Raw genomic sequence first — 14,098 nt, forward strand, 5'->3', positions numbered from 1 at the left:
AAGAAAAGAATACACTTGGGATGTACTGGCAAGAAAGCGATGCTTAAAACAAAAATGATGGACTTTGGGGAAGGAGGAGAAATGCAGGCTGAACTGTGAAAATTTCACTCATCTGTCCCTCACACAAATGTTCCTATCTCTCTGGAGATGAAATTTATTTCAGGACCGTAGCTACCAAATATAAAATTAAAAAAATGAACTCTCAGAAAACTACTCAAGGCTTCATAATTTTAAAAAGAAATCATATGATCAAGCACATCACTAATTAACATGGATACCTTTCTCAAAAGCAAAACCTGTTCATTTTTTCACAGAGGTTCAAGCAAAAGAAAGACAAGGAGAGAACGGGAGAAACCGAGAGGGAAAGTGTCTAAGGAGACCATGAAGTGTCCCTGGAGTCATCATCCTCCAGCCCAGCGAGGCAAGCCTTTTTCTGAGTATCACCATAGCACCACCTTGGGAAGTCAAGGCATCTCCTGATATATCATTTTCCTAACAATCCCCCCAGGGCTTATTGTTTGGGAGGACAGCGACAATCAGATATGCACAGAGGGAAGTTGGGATTAGCATGACCAGAACAATTGTGTGCCCAAGTGTTTACCTGTCAATCCATTCCAAATACATCAACAGCAGAGGCGCCTGGGTGACTCAGTGGGTGAAGCATCCGACTTCGGCTCAGGTGATGATCTCACAGTTTGTGGGTTCAAACCCTGCATCGAGCTCTTTGCTGACAGCTCGGAGCCTGGAGCCTGCTTTGGATTATGTGTCTCCCTCTCTCTGTGTACCCCCTCCACCTCCCCCCCCAACACTCTCTCTCTCTACTTCAAAAACAAATAAACATTTAAAAAAATTAAAAAAGATATGTCAACAGCAGCACCTACAATATATGGAAAAAAAAGAAAAACAACAAATATATTTTTTTAAAGTGTGCCAGGCACTTTCTATGTAATAAAGCATTTGTTACTGACAATGCTTTGTTTGATATTACTGTCCCCATGTTATAGAACACTAAGCTAAAGCTTATGACATGTAAATTGGTTTGTCAGGCCCCCAACCAGTATGTGTATGGTTGAGCCAGGATTGGAACCCAGGCTTATCTCTGCAGGGACTATTCAAAGACCCTTGTGAGTCCTGATACTCTTAATTTCGGGGGCCCCAGCCCATGTTCTTTCAAATATGTTCAAATCAACAGCCGGCTTCAAACAGTATTTATATATCACCAGACCTGTTGGGTCACCTTTGAAAAAGTCGAAACTGATGGCTTTAAAACAACTATAGTTTTTGAGTTCGCAGCTTTCTTCTTTTGCTTTTTGTCTTTTTCAGGGTGCGTACATTTCACATCGGATCTGTGGTACCTTACTGTCCAGACACAGGAGCCTGAGAATGAATCAGAAGATTCTACTCCTTCCACTTGGGCTGGCTGGATAGGCCTTCACAGCTTACCCAGAACTTTATCTTCAGTGGTGTATTTGCGTCATGACCAAGGTGCTCGGGCCCTGTGGTATTTCCTCTGACAGTGAGGAATGTGGTGCCAGAATGTGATTCCCTCTTGGCTACCACAATACCTGCTGCCTGGTGCTACCCTAAAAACAAGACACACAGCAAATGTCTGTTATCTACACGAGCGGCTCATTGAGGTCGTTGGCCATTTTTAAGTAATCCTTGCAATCCAGAATGTACTATTATGGGTCAGCACATAGTAATGAGCATTTCAAGGAAAAACTTATGGAAGGACCACAAAGGACGAATGAATGTGACTCAGTGACTATGATCTGGTCTCCTAGTGAGTTAATGGTGGTCCCCAACTTACAGCCTGGCACCAGTTCAATCATTTCACACTGGATCGTGTGTGTTGTGTTGACCACATTTGAACATCAGAGTGCACTTTGCTGAATGCGGGTAGGAAGTCTTCAGAATAGTCTCACTATTCATCTGGCTGTCACAACACGTAAGGTACATGCACGTAGATATTTTCCCCTCCATTCTTAAATATGTGTCTCTTTTCTGGTTTGAGAGCTTAACAGCTTCATATCAGCAGCTCATTCAAGATGATCCATTTGGCTATTCTTGGACTATAGGGTTTTTGTTTGTGTTTGTGTTTTTGTTTTTCTCCTCTGATTTCTTATCCTAATAAATCATAGAAGCCCTTCCATTCACCATTCTGGTGACTTCTACTACTTTCCTTCCCACTCTTCTTGCTTTGTCTTGCATATAATATATTATGTGTACATCTTTGGAGAGTTATGTCAGTGAGTGAAATGAAACAGATTAGTCACTTAATCTATAGAGAGAGGAATAAATGGAATAGATTTCAGAAAATAATAAATTACTGGTCCAAAATATTTTGCAGGTAATTCCCTTACATTATCAGAGTAACATGATGGAGTGTTTTGTTGTTTTTTGTTTGATGGCTAGGAATCTTAAAATATTGTATTGAAACATTACCAACCGTTCATTTTCAACAATTTGAAAGACATTACTCAAAACATTTCCCTCCTCCTTCAAAATAAATGATTTGGAAAAGGCAAACCAGGCCAGCCTTGTATAGAGACTCAAATTGTTTTGTGCATTCATTTTTGAAGTATTAATTGTTACTCGTGGAGTTATTGTTAGAGATAAAAGCAAGACAGGAGATAGTATGAGCTGGATGTGGTGTGAGGTTGGGGTATTGCATGTGTGAAGTGACCAAGGCGGAGAGACAAAAATGACTTTTAAGAGTTGAGTGGCTGGGGAGCCTGGGTGGCTCAGTCGGTTAAGCATCCCGCTTCAGCTCAGGTCATGATCTCCCATTTGTGAATTCAAGTCCTGCTTCAGATTCTGTGTCTCCCTCTCTCTCTGCCCCTGCCCCCTTCATACTCTGTCTCTCTTTCTCTCAAATATAAAAATAAAATAAAATAAAATAAAATAAAATAAATAAAATAAAGAGCTAGGTGGCTAATATTCAATTGGATGTTGTTTGGGTTGTGATCTAAGCCAACCCCACTTTCCATCTCTGAAAAACTTCAGTTAACTCTCCAACTACACCCGTCCGTGAAACATTTTAATGCTTCATTTCATGTTTGTGAAACTGAGGAGAGTCTAGGTAGATAGAATGCAGAGGAGAATAGCTTTCTTGAGAGTGTCTGAAAAGTTTCTTAATGTGGTATAATTCAATGGGATAAAGAACTAAACACCAGAGACAAACTCCACTACTAAGAATTAGTACAAATCTTGGGTAGAAGTTTCAACTTCTAGAAGGTTTGGGATAGGAATTCAAGCAACATTTTGAAACTCTTAGGAGGCAGAGAGGAACCAGGTAACACCTGGACTAGCTATTTGTAGTGAATCAATGCTCTTCTTGTTATACACACAATACCTTTTATAAACTTTAGGAGTAAAACAGCAAAATTGTAAACGTTTCTGTACACTTAAAAAAAATAATTGTGCTGAACTTTCTCACACCATACACAAAAATAAACCCAAAATGAATTAAAGACCTAATGTGAGACCTGAAACCACAAAAATCTTGAAAGAGAACACAGGCAGTGATTTCTCTGACATCAGCCGTAGCAACACTTTTTTTTTTTTAATTTTTTTTTTCAACGTTTATTTATTTTTGGGACAGAGAGAGACAGAGCATGAACGGGGGGAGGGGCAGAGAGAGAGGGAGACACAGAATCGGAAACAGGCTCCAGGCTCTGAGCCGTCAGCCCAGAGCCCGACGCGGGGCTCGAACTCACGGACCGCGAGATCGTGACCTGGCTGAAGTCGGACGCTTAACCGACTGCGCCAACACTTTTTGAGATGTGACTCTTAAGGCAAGGGAGACAAAAGCAAAAACTATTAGGACTACATCAAAATAAAATGCTTTTGTGCAGTGAAGGAAACCATCAAAATGAAAGACAATTTATGGAATAATATATTTGCAAATGACATATCCAATAAGGGTTTAATATCCAAAATATACAAAGAACTTATACAACTTAACACCAAAACAACAACAACAAACAACAACAAACAACAACAACAGTATAATAATATAATTGAAAAAATAAGCATCTGGGGCGCCTGGCTGGCTCAGTCAGTTAGGCGTCCAACTTTAGCTCAGGTCATGATTTCATGGTTCATGAGTTTGAGCCCCGCATCAGGTTCTGTGCTGACAGATCAGAGCCTGGAGCCTGCTTTGGATTCTGTGTCTCCCTCTCTCTCTGCCCCTCCCCCCCCTCAAAAATAAATACATGTTAAAAAATTTTTTTTAATGAACAAAGGACCTAAATAGACATTTTTCCAAAGAAGGCATCCAGATGGCCAACAGACACATGAAAAGATGCTCAGCATCACTCATCATCAGGAAAATGCAGATTAAAACCACAGTAAGCTATCATCTTATACATATCAGAGTGGTTTAAATAAAAAAAAAAGATAAGAAATAACACGTATTGGTGAGGATGTGGGGAAAAAAGGAACCCTCATGCACTATTGGTGAGAATGCAAACTGGTGTAGCCACTCTGGAAAAACAGTATGGAGGTTCCTCACAAAGTTAAAAAGAGAAACCATGTGATCCAATGATTACCCTTCTGGATATTTACCCAAAGAAAATGAAAACACTAATTCAGAAAGCTAGATGCACCCCCATGTTTACTGCAGCATTAGTTATAATTTCCAAGACAGAAAACACAGCCCATACATGTCCATTGATAGATACATGGATAAGGAAGATGTGAGACACACACACACACACACACACACACACACACCTGGAATATTACACAATCATAAAAAGATGTAATCTTTTTGTGATAACATGGATGGATCTAGAAGGTATTATATTACATGAGATAAATCATATAAAGACAAATACTATATGATTTCAGTCATAGGTGGAATCTGAAAAACAAGTGAATAAGCAAACAAACAAAAAGCAGAATCTGACCTATAAATACAGAGAATAAGCTGACAGCCAAAGAGATGGGGGCGGGGGAAGGTGGAGGGATGAAAACTGGGTGAAGGAGAGAGGGAGATACAGGCTTCCAGTTATGGGACGGCTAAGTTTCAGGAATAAAAGCACACCCTAGGGAATCTAGTCACTGATACTCTAATAAGGTAGTAAAGGACACTTAACGGTGAGCATTGCACGATATAGTGATGTTGAATCACTATGTTGTACACCTGCAACTAATGTAACATTGTATGCCAAGTATACTCATAAAAAATTAGAAACCAAAATAAAAATGATACAATGCACTCAGAAAAGGCACTCAGCTAAGTTGATGAGTCCTATTTAGAAATGACAATTGAGTAACAGAGAAATAAAGACTAGAATATCAATAAAAACATTACAGAGAAGGAAAAGTAGAGGTAGGGAAGGACTTTTAATTTGGAATCTCGGATGGACTTTAAGGAGCTATGGAATGGCTCTAAAATGCAGACAAATTTTATGTGCTTGTGGGTGGATAATATATGACATTTTAACTAATGTAGTTCCCTCCTTGAGTTCTGCCCCATTCATTTGTTCAAGCTGTGCAATGACGGAAAATCTATATTGGTCTCTGCCCCCAGTTCCTGGCACAGAGCTCCCCAAACCCTTTAATTTCCTGGGTGATAGAGGTGTTTTTGGTTCTAATGAAGTGACTCGAGGTGGACTTCTGGATGGTTAATGGATGGGGGGAGGGCCGGTCACCCGGAAAACGAAGCCATGAGCAGAAGCTTAGAACTTTCAGTCCCCACCCCCTCTCTGTTATTCTCTAATGAAGAGAAGGCGGGGGGGACGGACATGGAATTAATAATCAATCATGGCTACCTGACGAAGCATCCATAAAAATCCCAATAGTACAGGGCTCAGGGAGCTTCCTGATAGGTGAACACATCCATGTACCTGAGAGGGCAATGTACTTCAACTTTATGGGGTCCTCTGCTTGGGACCCTTCCGGACCTCTCCTATGTATCTCTTTACCTGTTACTGACCTGTATCCTTATTAAATCCTTTAACTGCTAACTGCTTAAAAAAACTGGTCATATATGTATAACACAAAATTTACTGTCTTAACCATTTTTAAGTGTGCCGTTTGGTAGCATTAAGGACATTCACACGGTTATGCAATTATCACCACCATCCCTCTCCAGAGCTTTTTTCATCGTCCCAAACCGAAACTCTATACACACCAAATAATAACTGCACATTCTGCCCTCTCTGGCCCTTGGCAACCACCATTCTATTTTCTGTCTCTCAACTTGACTACTCTTGGCACCTCATGTAAGTGGAATCATATAGTGTTTGTTTTTCTGTAATTGGCTTGCTTCACCTGTCATCATGTCCCCAAGGTTCATCCATGTTGCAGCATGTGTCAAAATTTTCTTCCTTTTTAAGGCTGATTATATTTCATTGTATGTATAGACCACATCTTCTTTATCCATTTATCCATTGATGGACAGTTGGGTTGCTTCTGCCTTTTGGCCATTGTGAGTAATGCTGCTAGGAACACGGGTGTACAAATGCCTCTTTGAGACGCTGCTTTCAATCATTTTGGGTATATACATAAAAGTAGATATGATTTGCACATTTTAAATCAGGTTGTTTGTTTTTTTGTTGTTGAGTTGTAGGAGTTCTTTACATCTCCTATATATTAATCCTTTTTCAGATATACCATTTGAAAATATTTCCATTCTGTGTGTTGCCTTTTCACTCTGTTGATGGCATCTTTTGCTGAACACAAGTTTGTTTGTTTGTTTGTTTGTTTTTCTTTAATGTAGTCCAGTTTGTCTGTTTTTTTTTCTTTTTTTTTTCTTTTCCTGTGCTTTTGGTGTCCTATCTGTGAAATTATCGCCAAATTCAATGTCATGAAGTCTTTTCCTTTAGCTCTTACATTTAGATCTTTGTGGACTTTGAGTTGATTTTTGTCTGAAGTGTAGGGTAAAATTACAATTCCATTCTTTTGGTTTTTTAAACCTGCTTAAAATATTATAAAATATTATAGCTTAAAGTATTATAAAATCTTCCTATGTATCTGTTCAAAACTTTTCTCTCAATGTTGTGTTTTATACATATGCCTTGAACCATTCCTGCTTATATCATAGTTTTCATAATTTATAAAAAATTCATAACTTATCATGTCATAACTGATAGTTACCAAGTGAGCCAAATTCTCCCCATGAAATCTGTTTTGGAGAATTTCAATATTGTTCTAGAGGAAGATGAACCAGTGCCTTTGAATGAAATACAATTTAAAAACATTTTCTAGAATATTTATTAAAATGTGCTATTTTTAAGTGATGTACCACTGTTGATTGCCTCCTCAGCCCTTATTTCCTTCTCATAATTCTTCACAGAACCCCAGTTTTGTTCATGTGTCCTCGTGTCCCTCACATAACCCTTGCAACCCATGTCCCTCACATAACCCTTGCAACCTTCTCTTTTTTTCAGCTCCTGGAAAAGATCCTGATGAATCAAAGCTGGATTGTTTTAGGAATCCAGGTATAAGTCAATCATAGCATGGTTTGCCGATCATTGTTATTGGTCCAGGAATAGTTATAAGGCCTGGAATGAAATATTTCTATTTTCTCCCTGGATAAATAAAAGAGGCAAAGATTGTCTTACAACAGTGAGTTGGAGAACAAGCCTATGGGTTAAGCCAAAATCTGTCAACCACAGAAAAGAGACTTGGAAAGAACATCTGTTCCTAATGACATCATGGGGTTACTGAAGCAGTCGACCTCTAAGTTAGCCATTCCTCTGGAAGTCGTGTGAAGAGAAATTATCTGACTCTTCAAGCTAGGTTGGTTTCCTCAAAGCAGTTCAAAGCATCCCGCTTGACCTACAGGTATATTTTACTAGATTTTAATAATACATCTCTGTGAGGCAGGTAGGATAGGTATGATTATTATCGTTTAAAAAATGAGAATGCAAGCAAGAAATGTGGAGATGACTTTACTGAGAGTACTAATCAAGATAAATTTTAGAAACTGCTCTGGAACCTAGCTAGGTCTTTTGTGAATCCATATATATATTTGTTTTGTTTTGTTTTGTTTTGTTTTGTTTTCATGTTGTGGCCACTGGAAAAAAGACATTTAGAGTCATTCCAGCCAGGCTAAAAACAAAACAAAAGAGCAAAATCCACATCAACTTTAATATCCTAATTGTTCCTTTGTATATTCTATCAACCTGCCTCAGATTTCAAGATTTCCACTCAGTTTTTCTTTTGGATTCCAAAGGAAAGAGAGGCCGTTGGTTTTCATCTATTTCTAGACTCTATTTTTAATATATCTGATAGACCTACATTACTCAATTTATTCACATGCTGCATAAATTGAGTAATGTAGGAAGTTATCTGAAGTAAAGAAAACTTTGGTCATCTTGCATGCGGACAAGCTTTCTGCAATGCCTTGACTACTACAGGCTGCTTATTCCTATGTAATTTGCATATTGAAATAGGTCTCATTTTTCTGGACACTTTTTAAAAATTTTTTTTTAATGTTTATTTATTTCTGAGACAGAGAGAGACAGAGCACGAGTGGGGGAAGGGCAGAGAGAGAGAGGGAGACACAGAATCAGAAGCAGGCTCCAGGCTCCGAGCTGTCGGCCCAGAGCCCGACTCGGGGCTCAAACTCACAAACTGTGAGATCATGACCTGAGCCGAGGTCAGTCGCTCAACTGACTGAGCCACCTAGGCGCCCCTCATTTTTCTGGACACTTTAACAAAAACTGCCATAGGTTACTCAGAGTCAATTTGACTTATTACATTGTGTCATTGGACCTAACCCAGAAGACAGAGGAAGGGTAATGTAGGCAGGCATAGAGTCATTGGTAGCAGTAGCTCAGAGCCTGGAGCCACAGAAATCAAATTGGTATAAACGTCTCCTCCAGGATCAGAATGAGATTTTCCCTTTCAGCTCTAATCAAGTCTTTTTGGACTTCTTAATTCTGAGAAAATTGTTTCTGTGCGTGATTTGAATCATCTTTCCAAGGTCATTCATAGGCCACCTGCTGCTCACAAAGAAGGAAATGTACTACATGGGACAGCCAAGGTGATTCATCTGGGTGTGTACTAAGTCCAGACTAATAGAGGATCAGACCCAACTCCCTTAGAACTGGGTTTTTATTTCCTCTTTAGTACATGAACTCAAGTAGCTATTGCATTCTGTTCCAGATTTTTCTTTATAAGATGTTATCTCCTTGCTTTACAAAGTTCTTTCAAATTTTAAGGTAGGGAAGATTAGAAGTAAATATTTTAATAAACAGCCTTGCCTAAAGCTGCTTTTTGTGACAGCACACTGTGGTAAATTACAGACAGGCACGACTTCCTAAATTCTCTTTCTATAATTCCTCCTTTGCATTTGGGTGGGCTTTGTGACCACTTGGCCAACAGAATATAATGGAAATGATGCTCTGTCAGCATCCAAGCCCAGGCCTAAGCCACTGGCAGCTTCCTGTGGCAGGCAGAATTCTAACATGTCCTCTAAAACCTTCCCCCCTACAGCGTATGCCCTCCTCTTGATTATAAGTGGGACGTGTGTGTCTGTTGGGTATCACTCCAGTGAATATGTTACCTTATGCAGCAAAGGTGAATGGACTTGCGGATGTAATTAAGGTGCCTAATACGTTGACTTTGAGCTAATCAGAAGGAGATTTTCCTGGCTAGGTCAGCCTTACTCAGGTGAGCCCTTTAAAAGAGGGCTTAGTTTTTCCAGCAAATGATGCTGGGACAACTGGATATTTACACAAAAGAATGAAGCTGAACCTCCCTTCATACTATACACAAAAATTAACTCCAGATGGATCATACACCTAAATGTGAGCATCAAATGTATAATACTCTTAGAAAACATAAGAGTACATTTTTATGAATTTGGGTGAAGCAACAATGGTTTAGATAAAACTTCAAAAGTGCAAAGGACAAAAAACAAAACAAATTGTACATCATTAAAATGAAAACTTTTGTGACTCAAAGGACCTAGTCAAGAAAGTGAAAAGTCAACACATAGAAGGAGGGAAGATATTTGCAAATTGTATATCTGGCAAAAGACTTATGTCTGTAATATGTAAAAACCACAACACAATAATAAAAAATATACATAACTCAACTAAAAAATGGTCAAAGACTTTGAATGGACATTTTCCCAAGGAAGTTATATAAACAGCACATGAAAATATGTTCAACAACACTAGTCATTAGGAAAATAAGATCAAAAGTGCAGTGAGATAATAAATACCCACTAAGATATTTAGAATAAAAACAACAGACAATAGTAAGTATTGATGAGGATAAGGAGAAGTAGGAACCCTCACACATTGCTGGTGGAAACGTAAAATGGCACAGAGGCTTTGAAAATTGTCTGACAGTTCCTGGCCCAGCACTTCCATCCCTTGGTATAAAGGCAAGAGAAATGCAAACACGTATCCACAAAAACCTTCCAGATGAGTGTCAGAGCAGCATTGTTCACAATAGCCCAAAGTAAAAGCAACCTGACTGTCCATCAATTGATGAATAGATGAATAAAATGTGCTGTGTCTATAAAGAGTAGTATTCAGCCGTAAAAAGGAATGAAGGGCTAATACAAGATACGATGCAGTTGAACCTGGAAAGCATTATGCGAATTTAAGGAGCCAGTCACAAAAAGCCACACATCAGATGATTCCATGAATATGGCCAGAAGGGTAAAATCTGTGCACAAAAATACGTTAGTGATCGCCTAGGGCCAGAGATGGGGGGGGAGGGTAGTGTAGACTAACTGCTAATGCTTCTTTTGGAACAGCAAAAATGTTCTAAACTCGGATTGTGCTGATAGTTGAATAAATGACAATATTAAAAACCACTGAGTGACACATCTTACATGAGTGAATTGTATGAGATGTGACTGGTGCATCAATAAAGTTATTCTTTTTTAATTAATTAATTTATTTATTTTGAGAGAGAGAGAGAGAGAGCATGTGCCAGCACGGGAGGGGAAGAGAGAGAGAGAGAGAGAGAGAGAGAATCCCAAGCAGGCTCTGTGCTAACACAGAGCCCCAACATGGGGCCCGATCTCATGAATCATGACATCATGACCTGAGCCGAAGTCAACAGTTGGACACTTAACTGACTGAGCCACTTAAGCACCCCAGCTATTCTTTTTTTTTTTTTAAGTTTCAGACCTTCCCCGAACCAAGATATATTCCCCATCAACCTTGAAGAAGCAAGTAGCCATCAGTTCCACAGCTGCAGAGAGATGGATTTTACCAACAACCATTAAACTTGGAAAAGGACCTTGGACCTCAGACAAGACTGTAGTCCTGACTGACCCTGCCTGCAATCTTGGGAGATCCTGAGCAGAAGACCCAGCTAAGTAAGTTGTGTCTAGACTTCTGATCTATAGCAATTATGAAATGATAAATGGGTGTTGTTTTATACCAGTAAGTTTGTGGTAATTTGTTACCCCCCCCCCAAGAGACAGCTAATATACCTCTACTTTTGGTCTCTTGGATACTTGCTTTTGGAACCTAGCTGCTGTGATGTGAGAAGCCCAGGTCATATAGAAAGCCCTACAATGCTCACAGCCAGTAGCCAGCATCAACTGCTAGTCACGGGAGGGTGGCACGTCGGCCACCCAAGTCAGCCGGGTTTCACTACAACTGCCAACAAGACCCCACACGGGAGTCATCCAGCTGTGCTCAGTGAATTCACAGAAATGTGAGAGACAACAATAGCTTTAACTTTAAATTTAATTTAAAATGATTGAAATAAATAAATCTATTTATTTAAATTTAAATTTAAAATGTTTGTTATATAGCTATAGATTTTGTAAGTGCCTGTCTTAGAGGCACCTGGGTGGTGCAGTCAGTTGAGCATCCAACTCCTGATTTTGGCTCAGGTCATGGTCCCAGAGTCGTGAGATCGAGTCCACGTTGGATCCTGTCTCTCTCTCTCTCTCTGTCTCAAAAATAAAAAAAATTTAAAAATAAATAATTAAATGCCTATTTTATTCATTCAAATGGGTCTTTATGTATTCTCTTAGTCCCAGTAGGGAAACTCTGCTTTCAGTTTTCTCTATTTTGCTCCTAGAACTCCGACTCTATTGACGGTTGACAGATGACTTCTCTTAGGAAGAGCAGAGAGACATTGTTAGATATATCTTCAATTCAACATGAGACATTTATTTTGGTGGAGTGGAGACGGGATTCCCGCTGGATTTGAAGAGAAACTATAACGAGGGCCATACTGGGGGGTGCTGTAGTTAATTCAAGAATGCCTTCTCGTTGTAGATATAAGCATAGATATAGGTATAGAATCAAATATAATTTGATTCAGATAGAATCATAGAATCAAATATGAATAACTTGGATATATATAGGTATAAAAAGATATTCATATTCAGAAAGAAAAAGTGCAGACACACTGAATCTAAGTTAAAAATGCATGATAAATACCATAAAAAAACACTCATTACTGTGATGTTATTAATATGGGGACATGGCAATAGCAAATGAATTCCTTATGTTTTTATAGTTCTGGCTTCTTAGTGTTCCCATGCTAAACAAAAATACTGTGTAGCAACTCTTGTGCCCATATGCATTATTCATTGTGGCTAAAGCCAATTTGTTCACGACTATGATAATTATCTAATTCTGCTTGGGAAAAGCTTTTCTCATTCCTGGAATAAAGTTTCCAACTCCAGTAAAAAGAATTTTCAAATCTTCTTGGGCAAAAGTCAATGCGTGAGCTTCAAATCTGCTTTGGTTTTGTTAAAATTAGAATCAACAGTGTGAGAGAGCTACTGCTTCCTAAGGAAGTAATTGCCTTAGTCACCCTCTGGGCACTACATGGGCATTAATCTTTTCCTTTCATCAGCCTCTCTGACTCTTTCACAATTTTATAAGGTCCCCGCAAAGCCAAATTAATAACATTTCTTTCATTAAAACTCATGAATGTGCAATTAATAACCAACGATCTTGGGAGAATGAAAGAAACAATTTTATAATTTCTGGATCATTTTGATGGGCAGATGCGTTCCATATGATATTTGAAGGAGAAGCCTCCTACCTGTGATATCTTTATTACAGGCAGATTGGATGGAATGTTTATCACCCAGATTTAGTGATTGTTTTATTATTAAGTTTTATGAATGTACATAGGATTTTGTGATTTTTCAAAAAACATTCAGTTTGAATATTTAATGATCTCTCCATTTGATTGTGTCTTTAGTAGAAGTCATTCGCAAGTCATGGTACAAGTCATTTGCAAGAAGGCAAAGATTTCGCAGCCCTTTATAAGAAATTTTCTCAAACTTTATTTTTTAAAAATCATTTTTAACATTTATGGATTGTTGAGAGAGCACGAGCAAGGGAGGAGCAGAGAGGGAGACACAGAATCTGAAGCAGGCTCCAGGCTCTGAGCTGTCAGCACAGAGCCCAACGCGGAGCTCAAACCCACAAACCGTGAGATCATGACCTGAGCCGAAGTCAGATGCTTAACCACTGAGCCACCCAGGCACCCTTCAAACTTTGATGTGTATATAAATCCCCTATGAAGCTTTTATTTGGGACTAGTTTTGGCTAGAGATAATGCAGTAACAGGAAATTTGCTTCCCAGCACAATCAAGGAAATGCATCAGAATCACCTGAAAAGATGATGAAACATGTTATTAAGCCCTTCCTCCTGATTTTGTCATGGCTGACTTTGTCTCTCAGAGGGACCCCTGCTGAAGATATCTTACCAGAGAGGTTGTCTTTGACCACACAACTGAAATGATCCACACATCCCTTCCCATCACCCCATGTTAACTCTTGGATGTTGTTCCTGTTAGTTGTTTAGTTTATAATCACTCTTTCCTCTCCAACCACAAGCTCTGCCAAAGCTTTATCTTATTTGCCATGATTGCTGATGAATCCCTAGCACCTACAAAAGTGTCTGGCCCAAGAGCAGAGCTCAGGAATTGTGTCTTGAGTGAATAAATGTCCAACTTGCTCTTCGTTAATAAGAATGGATGGTGATGGTGACGATGATGGTGATGGTGACGATGATGGTGATGAAACTCCAACTGGTCTTCATTAGTGGCAATCCAATGTGATCGATAATATGAAACACAAAATTGAACTGGACAATTTCTTTAGCTGAAGGGATGTGCTTGATCCGCCTTTCTAAGCCG

General features: G+C 39.1%; 1 long non-coding RNA gene across 1 annotated transcript; it reads left to right on the plus strand.

Moving 5' to 3' along the window:
- The first annotated feature begins 1,336 nt into the window (after nt 1–1,336).
- Nucleotides 1,337–11,503, plus strand: LOC123609674. The gene is made up of 3 exons (XR_006717885.1): nt 1,337–1,953; nt 7,401–7,451; nt 11,101–11,503. It is a non-coding gene; the product is annotated as an uncharacterized LOC123609674 (long non-coding RNA).
- The last annotated feature ends 2,595 nt before the right edge of the window (nt 11,504–14,098 follow it).

This window comes from Leopardus geoffroyi, chromosome B2 (genome assembly GCF_018350155.1).
Source record: "Leopardus geoffroyi isolate Oge1 chromosome B2, O.geoffroyi_Oge1_pat1.0, whole genome shotgun sequence".
Lineage (NCBI taxonomy): Eukaryota > Metazoa > Chordata > Mammalia > Carnivora > Felidae > Leopardus > Leopardus geoffroyi.